Consider the following 12,136-nt stretch of genomic DNA (forward strand, 5'->3'; position numbering starts at 1 on the left):
GCAACCCTGGAAGGAAGCATCTCCACATTTTATCCTCTGAAATCTCAGGAAGAGACACTTTAGCAGGGATGCTTCCATCGGCGTGAAACATAGAAAGCCCTCAAAATCCTTTGAAATCTGCAGGTTTTTATAGAAAATAGCAGTTTATTTCTTTGTAATGCTGTGAAAGCTTCCACTCCAGGGGAGAAGCAGAGACATAGGTTGAAAAAAAAGCAAATATATAAAATACAAAACATTTAAAAAAAATGAAAAGATGAACAGCCATTCATGTGGCTGATCTCCTCTGATTGGTTAGTTTCTGCAAAGAACTGAGTGCTTGTGATTTCACAGCAGGCAGCAAATGAGCAAAAAAGGTTGAGTAAAGAGCATGAAAAGCCACAAACATCTTTTAGCAACTGCTACAGATAAAGTGAAATATATTCTCTTTTAGTATAAGCCCACCAAGCCTCCACAACGAATTTTGATTAAAAACGAAAAACATACATACAGAACAATTTCATGGAGTTGCATACAGGACTTCATTTATAACATCCAGTCAAAATGAGTAAAACGGTGCCAGCACCTGTTAATAAATCATATTGTTGACTTGTCTATGATTGTACTTTTTCTGCCTTTTTTGCATTTAACTGCATGTTTTTCACCAAATGATTCCTCTCCAAGAGAAAAAAAAAAGAAAAAGTCTAAAGCCCTTCACATATTCTACATTCCTGTGAGCTCTGTGCAGGCTTCTCTTATTGTGTCCATGTCTTCTTGGTTGAATGTCTTTTCCTCTCTTGGGGTTTCTATTACTGTTACTGGGTGACCTTTTCCAAACTGAGGCGATTTTTCTCTTCGGTCACTGTGGAGGAAAATTTGTTCTCTGTCATCTCCAACCCTTTTGTGGAGGAAAATAAGTTGGAAGTTATAATACAGTCTAATTGGTCATATTTCCATCACTCTGAAGAAGACAATCAATACATGTGAAAATCCAGTAAGATACTATATTCCGCCTGTGTTTTCCTGTGAAAGTAGAACATTTCCTCGCGTCCGGAGGCTACAGTGCCTGCAGCTACAGCGAGAGGCAGCAGAGCTGATGGGCTCCGTTTCTCTCTCATTAAGGACGGGAGGGGGGGGGGTTCAGGGGTAATTCTTCTCATGTCTCATTACAACGCTGTGTTGGAAGCTGGTGGTTCTGCTCGGGCTCCCGGAGGAGGACGGAGGCTCTCCTGCAGGAGAACCTGAGGAAACGTGAGCCTGCCGGGGCCTCCGCTTTTAATTTGATGCTGTAATAATTCCTTTTAGTAAGGCTACCACGTCCTGCAGCCCCCCCGAGGGCTCGAGCAGGGGGTTTGTAATTGGCTGTCGTTCCACTATATTTAACCACCCGGGCCAGAAAATTCTAAATAAATCCTTCTGTGATAACATGACAGCCTCCGGTGGCTTTCTGCTGCTGCTGCTGCTTCAAATCTATTGAAAAGTCATGAATATGGATTCATTTTACGATAGAGGGTCCCCGGTTTGAGTCCGGGCCGGGCCTGACAAAACACTATCAACCAAGTTACAGACTGAAAAAACATCCGCAGCCACGAACCGTGTTTAAAACATTTAAAAACAACATAATCTACCCTTTAGACAATAATTTCTTTTGTCTTTTTAACCATTCTTTGTGATTTTTTCCCCCAAGCCTGTTGTAAAGCAATTTTAGCTTTCTTATTGAATCTTTTAACTGAACTAACAAACTCACAGTTTCACTTTTTTAGCCGTTATTAAGCCATTTTGAAGCTGCGTTTGCAATTTTTCTTTTGAAAAGCCATTTTTACTGTTCACTTTTATTTTTAGTGTCTTTAAAGCAATTTGAGCCGTTTGTCGTGTCCCTTTTAGTGGTTATCTCAAAGCATTGCGTTGCGTAGCATTGCAGGGTTAATGATTCACTTGTGTTGAGAATCAATTAAATCAAAAGTAGAGAATAAATGACAATGCCAAACTGGACTGTCACCTCTCAAAAAAGCATCGCTTCAAATCACAAAAAACTTAACAAGAAACCAATGACATTTATATGTTTAAAACTTTTCATGAAGACATTTCCAAAGGAAATGTTATTCATTGCTGTTTTGATTTTCTGTGTGATTAAAATAGTGTCACACCAACAAAGAGATAGTTTCAGGTAATATATTTGCTAATTAAATTATATAAACTTGTGAAAATGCAGTTTTCTGCCCCGCAGCAACAGTTAACCATTATAGAATCGCCATGGCAACAAAGGTTTTAGTGTAATGTGTTTATGTGTGTATAAACATCTTCATTCTGTGTTGTTCTTCACAGTTTAATTAATCACAGTTCTGCATATAAATAAAGACTGAGCCACTGTGAAGAGGTGGGTGGTGTAGGTCATCAAAAACCAATATCCAATGAAGCAAGAAAAAGGGAATCAAATATAAAGGACAACATGATTTATTGGAAATGAATGGCCCACAATGAAGTTAGGTAATATTATTTAGTGATTGTGGAATGTTTGGGTAGAAATAGAAGCCCATTTCTGATCAGGAAAATCTGTTTGTGAAAGGATCTCCTTTCAAATCAGTCTTTAATCCAATGTAATATTTTGATATTTATAATTCCATATGAATGTGATTTTTATATCTTTTGTGTCATTTGGAACTTCTGTGCTCCACATAACCGATTGAAGTCTTGTCTTATATTTACCAGTTTCTGCCATTGAATGTCACAGTCATAGTAGTCAATGTCTGAGTTTTAGCTGTAGAAATCATTTCAAAAATAGAATTATTTCCACAATATGATTTAATGTAGTTAAGGTCTTAGTCTAAACCTGCAGCAGCTGAACTAAGAAAATGGGCAAAATGGAACAAGACTGAAGTATGACGATGGATGGATGGAGTGTCTGAGAGATTCTAGGTTAATTTCAAAGTGAGCAGCACTGGCGTGAGCACAGACACTCTTAAACAAACACGTATTTCCACATTATGTATTTCCCCACAGACTGAGGAGCGGAATCAGGACTTCACAGCCAGCTGGGAAATTGCTGCCTTAAAGTTTGTCTGCCAAACTTGAATTCTTAAACATTGTTCGGGCTTTTATTGTAACAGGGACCCGGGAGATTAGTTTCCACTGCTTCTGCCTTTGTTTCATTTGTCACAAAGCAAGGCTTGTATAATTCAAAGTGTGTGTGCCATCAGCGCTGAGACGCTCCCCTTCGTCCTCTGAGGATCCTCCAATCATCTATAAATGAACAAAGTGTTTTTTAGGCCAGCAGTCTGCTTCCTGCCACTCTCTTCGTTCTCCACCTGCTGACATACTGTACGTACATTCGCTATACACGCACAGGTGAACGTGTGCGTTCTCCCTGACTTGCTGAAGCATTGAGATGGTCATGTGACCCTTTGTTGGGAGTGTGAGACTGAAACACACTCACGTGTCAGATATACTAAATACAATAATAATAACTGATGTACAATAAAGCCGGTCAAAGTCAACATTTTTACACATTTCACCATATATAACTGAGAGCAAACAGATGTCATATGTTTGTGAGTTGAGGTTATCAATAAAATGTAAGTAATTATAATCATTATTTTCACCCTATTATTATTATTATTATTTATTTATTTATTAAGAATTCCATCCAATCACAACTTTACATTTACATTGAATTATCAGCTTCCTTATCAAATTCTTAGTCCGTTTGCCAAAACATCTCTGTGGCCCTCAACTTAATCATGATGAACGAGACAGAGTTCATTTCTCATCCACATTTTAATTCTTTCCACCAATGCTTGCAGGTGGATATGCAGTTCACATGGTTCGCTTATTGAATATTGCAGCTCTCAAAAGGTTTCCATCGACGCTCTACTGTCATACAGGAGAGTAAACTAACTCCTCAACACAAAGGCCAGTAGTTAATCACCACCACTCCAGCCCTGCGACTATAGAAATCACGTAAAACCCTGACTTTTTTTTCCTGTTTTCAAGGTTCAACCATAGATTTTTGCAGTATTTACATTGTTCCAATGCAGATAATACCAATTTAGTAAGACCTGTAGAAACACGCTCAAGAGCCTGAAGGAGGATTCAGTCTGACATTCATGTGAAATAAGACACACTATCTATTGCACATGTTTGAGTTCACTTTGGCGCAGATAATAAGGAGTGAATTCGATAAGCGAGGACTGATTCTAACTGAAGGCCAAGCTATTCGTTTAGCCCATTTACCGGATTTATTTGTTTCATGTGTAAATCCCTCATTTCCTCCTGTTTGTCCTTGATGTTGCTCACTGCGTGAGCTCCGACTGTCCAGGTGAAGCGGATGCCGAAAATATGGAAAACAATTAGAGCGCTGCTTTAAAAGCCATTGCCGAGGAGCGCACAGGATGAACAGCGGGGGGGGGTCGTTTAATGCGCTTGTTGTCGGGGCTTCGGGGCTATCGACGTCTCTGCATGTGACGGCTCGCAAGACAAACACTTCAATCGACCTGAACGGCCCCGTGAGCAACGACCCGCCGCCCGGCCCCAGCCCAGACCCTCCGAGGGGCCGTTCCTGGCCACTCAGCAGACGGCTGATACAACCATTTAGATGGCAAGACAAGAAGCATTCCTCTCTGTCCATTAATATCCCGGGGGGGGGGTTTCTGAAACGAGGGTCATTAAACGTAGCTTTACAACCAGGACCTGTAAAAGAACCTCGCTGGTCAGGTCGGAGGGGAATTGCACACGTGTCAAGTGATCCTGATTAATCCTGTTGTAAATACGAAGGCGTTTCAGGCTCTTAGCATGAAGGTGTTAATGCGGTTATTTATTATGAGTTCAGCGAACATATGGAGCTTTGCTCCTGGTCAGCACGTTCAGCCCACATCAAATATGTAGAAGAAACAGAATCGAAGAGTTCGTGTGTTCATGGAAGCTATCTATCATTGTCAACAAGTGATGATTTACGAATAAAAGACGAAACAAAGTCAAAATCAGCAAAGCCGCCCCTCTGGCCCCCAGTGTGATTAAAGCCCACGTCATATGCAGCACAAATACAATTTCTCACTTTGCCTCTGGAGAGGGCAGAAGTTCCCACTGGACCTTTTCATCCATGCCTGTTTCTAGTTACGTACTCCTGGAGGTCATTCCAGTCCGCTTCTCCAGTTTGGGGGACTCAGACTAGTATTTGGCCCTTTGTGGACTTGGTAATGAACCAGTTTCATCACGGCTTTTAGACTTGGTTCTAGATTAGTTTTGGACTTGCTTGTGGGTTAGATTCGTTAAGGTTTTACGTCACGTTTTCAACTTGGTTGTTCAGTAATGTTATCTAGTTTAGGACACATAACATTGAGGTTTCAGACCATGTTTTGAACTTCTGTGACTAGTTTCATGAAAGTTCTAAACAAGGTTTTGGACTTGGTTGTCAATACGTTTTAGATTTGATCACTTTCATAGTCTTTTTAACGTTTTGGACTTTGTGATGATTATGATTCTGAACTGGCTTTGGACTTGTTGTACTGTATGTAGTGGTTTTCAACCGGTTTCCCCGGTTTGGGACTTGCTCGTTCAGATTTTGTGGTTCCTGGTTAAATTACGTGCCGTGTTTACAATCCCTGGACCAAACTGCTCACCTTACAGGACTGACTACTGATCAGTTTGGTGGACTCATTGTCTTTTAAAAAAAAACGAGCTGGACGGAGCCTCATGGGAAAACAGCGGGATAATTTACAGCAAAAGACATTCGCAGAAGCCGATAAAGTTCCTGTCTCCTCTGGGCTGCCAGCACATCGGCTTCAGATAAAAATGGAAATAGTTTATTTATGTTTGGATTACCTGAAGCTTCAGGCTACAAATCAGTGTAAACCGAACAGTTGCAGTGGATGTTTGACTTTATGGTGGTCTCTGAACTCCTGTTATGTGCTATAAAACATAAAAAATAACCTGTATACACGCACACTTTCTTAAAATATTATAGAAGCATTTGACTGGACATTTTTACAGCGGTGCATGAAGAAGACAAGACGGCGCTTGGTAATCAGTCCTGTTGTGATCATCTGTAGTCGCTTGTGTGCATTCTGTATTCTTAATCAACGTTGGTTAATAGTCGGAAACACTGAAGTATTGAGAAAACAGTTGTGCTAATTATTAGCCTAATTATTGTTAATTCATTTATTATAATTATTAATTATTATAATTACTAATTATTACCCCACAGTTTTAGGATATCAAGTAAAATCTAACTAAATACAATAAACTTCATGAGCTGTTTTAGTTTTATCTTAAAAGTTTGACATGTTTTGTGGCTCCAAAGGAATTTTATTTGTTGGAAAAGGATTTGATCTTTTTTTTACCTTTTAGTTAAAACGACATTACCACAATGAAATGCAGCAAAATGTGGCATTTCATTTACATTATATTCTCGCGAAAACATGATGAAGCGTCTCTGCAGTGATTCTCTCCAGGGCAGACCATTTCAACTTCTATCCAACATCATCGATTATTTCCAACAGTAAAAAAGAAGTAAAGAAGCTCAGAGGATTTGGCAGCCTAAACCTATTGCAGTACGACTCAAAAAATTATTCGACCACATTCTATTAGTTTTGTTACATCTGAATATAATGTTTTACTGGAGATGATTGTTTAAATGAGCTCAGTTTTAATCGGAGGTGCTGCTATTACTATGGTGAGACAGATTTTATCAGCTGACCCTCCACGACTTCTACAGATTCTGAATCTCTTCTGTTGCTCTTGTTTTCTACCACAGCTTCGATTTTGTGACAGATCATCTCACACATTTACTTTCTCACATGTCCATCCATTCAAACCTGATTTGAATACTTGAATGCTCATGTACTAGCTCTATATGATGTCATGTAATTTAGTTGAATGTATTAGTAAACCAGGCCTAAAGTACTCTGTGAAACGAATGTGACACTTTTGGAAGTGATGTAATCAAAAAGTTTTTGGCAGAGAGAAGCGGATCACAGTAATGTGAGATTATGACCCAGGATTGACAGAGTTAAGAACATTTTAATGGTGACTGGTGGGAGCAGAAAGTTTCAGACGACGAGCCATAAACGTGCTGCCATTTCCACTTAAAGTCAGTCGCTGCAATAGATTTTTGAGTTTCCATGAAGAAGCTCGGCGAAGTGCACAGATGGGAAAACAACCTCATCCACTCCTGGAATTATTTGTAGTCATCAAGCAATCATTAACTTTTCTTTCATTGTGAGTGAAAATAATCAGAGCTTCCTGCTGCCGCTCGGTGTTCGCACTGGGACCAATGAAGCTGTAGCTGAGGAGTTTTCAGAGCAGCTGCTGTAAAGATCAGTGATGAACCCCGAATGGCGGACGTGCTGAGCACTGATGCCCTGAAGTTCAGATCGAGTTCACCAAGAGTACACACACACACACACACACACACACACACACACACCCACACAAACACAACTTATCCATCTATTCGGAAGATTTTTAAACACTGCCGTGTGGACAGTATGATAAATGATAAAGTGTGGAAGACGTGGAAAGAGTCACAAAAGTGAGGACGGGGTCGAGTGCTCAGCTTCGACTAAATCATTTTATTCTGCATAGATGTTTAAGTCAATGTTGCAGCATGTCAGCTTATCAAGAAGAAGTTGAGCTAAATTCAAATGGCAAAAAGAAGAGGTAAAAGTACCCGCCATGAGCCAAATGATTTACCTGTACGATCTGTCCATGCTTAGTGTGTAACCTGCAGCTCTGCAGCCACATGTTGCTCTACAGCTCGATGTCGAGGCGCCATGAATCCTTCACCCAATCTCATGGCTAAAAAAAAATATAATGGCTAAAAACAGCTTGGATGCTGAGAACCGCTAAAATAACTAAAAGCAATTGAGAAGCTGAAAAGGAAAAAAAAAATCTAAATGGTGAAAAAATAGATGAAAACACAAGAAAAAGTGAAGAGGAAAGTACAATTGCAACACAATTGTCAAAACAAGTCGAGCTGCTTAAACTGGATTTTAGTTTTTCTTTTTGAACTTTTGACAGTTTCAGACAGTTTGATTAAAGGCTTAAAAAACACAATATACATCAGAGGCAATGTTTAAAATATTTAAAAACAAGTTGTGCTAAACACTTTGCTTTTTGTGAGCTTGTCCAATCATTCAAATTTGCAGGAAGGAGACAGGAGACAGGCGAAGTTTGTTTGAGCTTTTTTTTTTTTGTCTATTTCCTGTCAGTGGTCGTAATGTTATGGCTCATGGCTGTATATTATTCAGCTTTATGCAGATGATGTGTTCGGAGGTCTGAAATGGTGCTGGGATAGTTGGAGACCGTTTCCAGCTCTGCGTTTTCTGCCGGCGGCGGCGTCGGATCTCTTTATTGAACCCAGGTGACCTCTTCACCGCATCGTTTGCTTCCCTTTAAACGGCTGCAGTCCTCACACTGTACACATGTATATTTCATCGCGTTTTATTGCCGTCTGTGGGAAGACGGAGGCCAGGCTGCCTGGCGGCGCTCCGTGGGAAGGGAGCTGCCGTTTTTGAGGAACACTTGTTCGCGCACGTCCAATGGCGTCTTCAAGACACATAATGCACGACTGAGAAGAGCAGAAGATTAACGGCCGGAGATAAAAAAAGAAAGAGACGCCGACGCCCCGAGTGTGTGACGATCACAGAAATGAGATGCCGATGCCCCGTTAGCTCGTTTGTCACCGCTCCCCGGCTTGAAATATTCATGGGCCGCCGTTCGACTTTACATTTCCTCCCAGTATTGTTTCTGTGAAGCCGCGGCGGGGAACCGGTGAGAGGACCGCTGTGATGTGAGGCAGAGCGTCAGCTGAGGTGGAGCAGAAAGCGCCGTTCCCTCGCAGAGGAAGGTGGAATAGATATAGATGTGATTAAAAATTAAGTCAGGAATCAATTCCTGCTATGAATAATTCAGCAGAGCGGTGCACAGTCAAATTAAAAGCATACAGTATTATGAATGTTTGATGGGGTAATTTACTAAAAGAAATAAATAGAACTCGACTTGCAGCAGCAACAACATGCCAACATGCTATGTCCTCATTCGCAGTGGACAAATCAAGTTTTTAAACAACTTTTTTGTTTTCTCATTTGTTCCACAAGTCATCAAACTAGTTTCTAAAATGTATTTAAAATACATACAACCGAACGAACAGAGCTTCTGTTGCACCTCTCGGGTGATAATCCCAACCACACACAAAGCAGAACCAGTGCTTGTGTTAATTATTGAAAGGTTCCTCTCAGCTCTCCTGGTCGGTGTTTTCCGGATTTCAAGATCGAAACATCCTATTCGTCAGAGAGGCTGCTGTTTTTTTTTCAAGTTACCTTCCTGCTCGGCATCACTGATGATGCCTGCTTCTTCAGCGTCCAACAACTGCTTAAGTGTTGTGAGCAGGAAGCACAAAGGCTCTTCCATCTCTGAAAAGTTGCTCAAATGGAATACAAGACCATTTAATTATTCAATTTGATAATATAGAAATTTCGATTTCAGACAGTATTTCAAGTACTTATTCATTTGGATCCACACACATCGACGCCAGGCTTAATGAAGGTCATCCTGCATCGTCTTTTCTTCCACGTCGACCTTCAGAGAGAGAATCTGCTCACAGATGGCTCAACATGCTCCTTCATGCTTTTATTCCAAAAGTCCCACAAGGTCAGCGTGGTGCACATGACACAAGCAGTGGGAGGAAGGAAAAAGAAAGCCACCTGTCTTTTTCATTAGCTATCCTCAAACTACATGCACTGAAAAGACGATGGATCGATGTTTGATGAGGTACATAAGCAGCATGTGACCATAAACTGAAAAGGTTTGAATAATAAATATACCTTCGGGTCACTGAAAGGCTAAGTTCACACCGCAGGTTCCCATTTTTTTTGCTGGGATCCAGTTTTATTGTTATTCTGTGGATTAAACATGTTTTGGAGAGCAGAGTGAAATATTTCAGGATTCGGAGCAGCAGTGAATATAATTTACCTGAAAAGTTGAGAACGTCCCTGAAAGGCTGCACGAGGATTAACGCAAGAGCTCACAGTCAGCAGGAGAGAGACTCTGCCTGTTCACTGGCTTTTTAATGGAACGTTTAAATTGCAGGATTTCAGGCGTTGCACCATTAAAGCGGGGCAGCCGGAGGAGAAGGGAAAAAGAGCCATGTTATAGAGAGATGAAGAGAAGCAAAAGCAGCGATACATTTTCCTTTTAAGTGCTCGACGGTGGAACAACAAACTTGTCAGGCTCAGCTTCAAAGCGATAAACAGGGCAGCCTTTGTGCGTACTGTACGTCTCCGACTGGATCTGTGCAGCCGCACCGCGGCTGCTGGAAGACGAAGATCCTCGGGTCAAGTTTGTTTAGCTCTCACACGCAATCATAATATCCTTTTCTTCCAGTCCGATGAGGATTTCACGCACAGGTGATCATTATGCAAACGCCAACACGTTCACCCACAACGGGATGAAACGGCACATCAAATAATGACTTGTGCATCCTTTATCGCTTCTTTTAAGCTCACATTATGTATGCCGAGTAAAAATTATATAAATCCCCTCTATAAGTCCTGAGCCTGATTGTGTTTGTCTTAAATACTGTGCTCGAACATACGAATTAGACACAGGAAACCACTTGCAAATTACAGTATACAAATTAAAACACCCAACATTCAAGGTCCTTAACCTGCAGCTCTGCAGCCACACGCAGTTCACGTGTGTCGTAGTAAGTTGAGTTCAGGTCATAAGAGGGAAATAAGGCTGGAGCAGAAGAGATGCAGAGTGAAAAAAGGACAGACAGACATTTATTTTAGAGTTTACGGGCATCGTTCAGCATGTGTTTGGAATTCTGACAGCCGAAACGAATCAATGTTCAATTAAAGTGGCAACAATCGAGGAACAAAATGACAGAGAGCCGCAGCAGCAGCATCTAATTATACCAAGGACAGAATTGTGTCCATGCAGGAGTGAGGAGATGACAACACTGTGAGAAACACTGTGAGAAAACAATCTGAACTCGCAATCCTCTCGCACAGTGAAAACTCCTGTCACGGGACAATGTCCTTGTGCTGGTGATATGGTGAACTGACTCTCGTCTAAAGGACAATTGTGCTTGGAAATGACAAAATGTCGATGAAAACTCTCCAAGCTTGGAGAGTTTTCTCTTGCAGGTCCTGACCTTTGAGGAGAGATCTGTCTGTTGGACAGTGTCGGGACTTCCCGAAGATCATTATTGAGCTGCTGCAGCGCAAAAGTCAAAGTGGAACCAAAGCTGAAGTCAACGATGAAACTATCAAAGGTGAACTGAGCGAGAAAGAAACTAGTCTCATACACTGATTGTTTTAACTTGAACTTTTCAATGAGGAAGTCTAAATGGATTCATATAAACTAAGATAATTGATTAAAAACACATGTTCACAACAAGTTAAGTCGATATGACTTGTTCGGTCCGGTCAGTGTAACCGTATGTGAAGACCTTGTGTCATTCTGTGTTATTCTGCTTTTTTTACATTATTGCTTCTTTCCGCAATTTTAATTTCCGTTTCAAAGTGGAGCTTTTGAAGGGTAATGGCTTCACGAGTATTGTTAAATGTATGGATTAGTCAGTCTCACATTGCTGAAGACTCGATAAAGAATCGGACCAACAAGTGGAATCAATAATAGCATTGATATCCATGATTTCCTATTCATTTCTATAGTAAAACCTTTTAACTCGCCTTCAAATTTTTCCAGCCTGATTTTTCGATGAGGATCCTTGGTGTTTAAAGACTGTGTGGATACAAACAAATATCCAACAACATCCTCAGCAGCAACAAGTGTACAACCACAATAATCAATCGAGAACAATGCTTTGCATGTTATGTTATGTTTACACTTTGTTGCACCGTTCATTTGGAGCTGATTCATTTATTCGACGGGAATCCACAGCGAAGCACCGACTGTGGCCCCGAAGTTCACAATCCCCCCAACGCACAGCAGAAAAGGAGTAAAACTGAACCTGGAAAAGTCACTTTAACCAGACTGATTTCAAAGCGCCAGCCTCCTTCACGCGGACCCTCTCGTCCCGTAATCAACCTTGTTACTGAGAACGGAGACGCATCCAGACGAGCGCCGTAATTAAAATCATCATCAGCGAGGGGAAGCCACTCCAGAAAACACTCCAAGTGAAAGCCCGCGCCCTCCCTCC

Source organism: Blennius ocellaris, assembly GCF_963422515.1.
Source record: "Blennius ocellaris genome assembly, chromosome: 24".
Lineage (NCBI taxonomy): Eukaryota > Metazoa > Chordata > Actinopteri > Blenniiformes > Blenniidae > Blennius > Blennius ocellaris.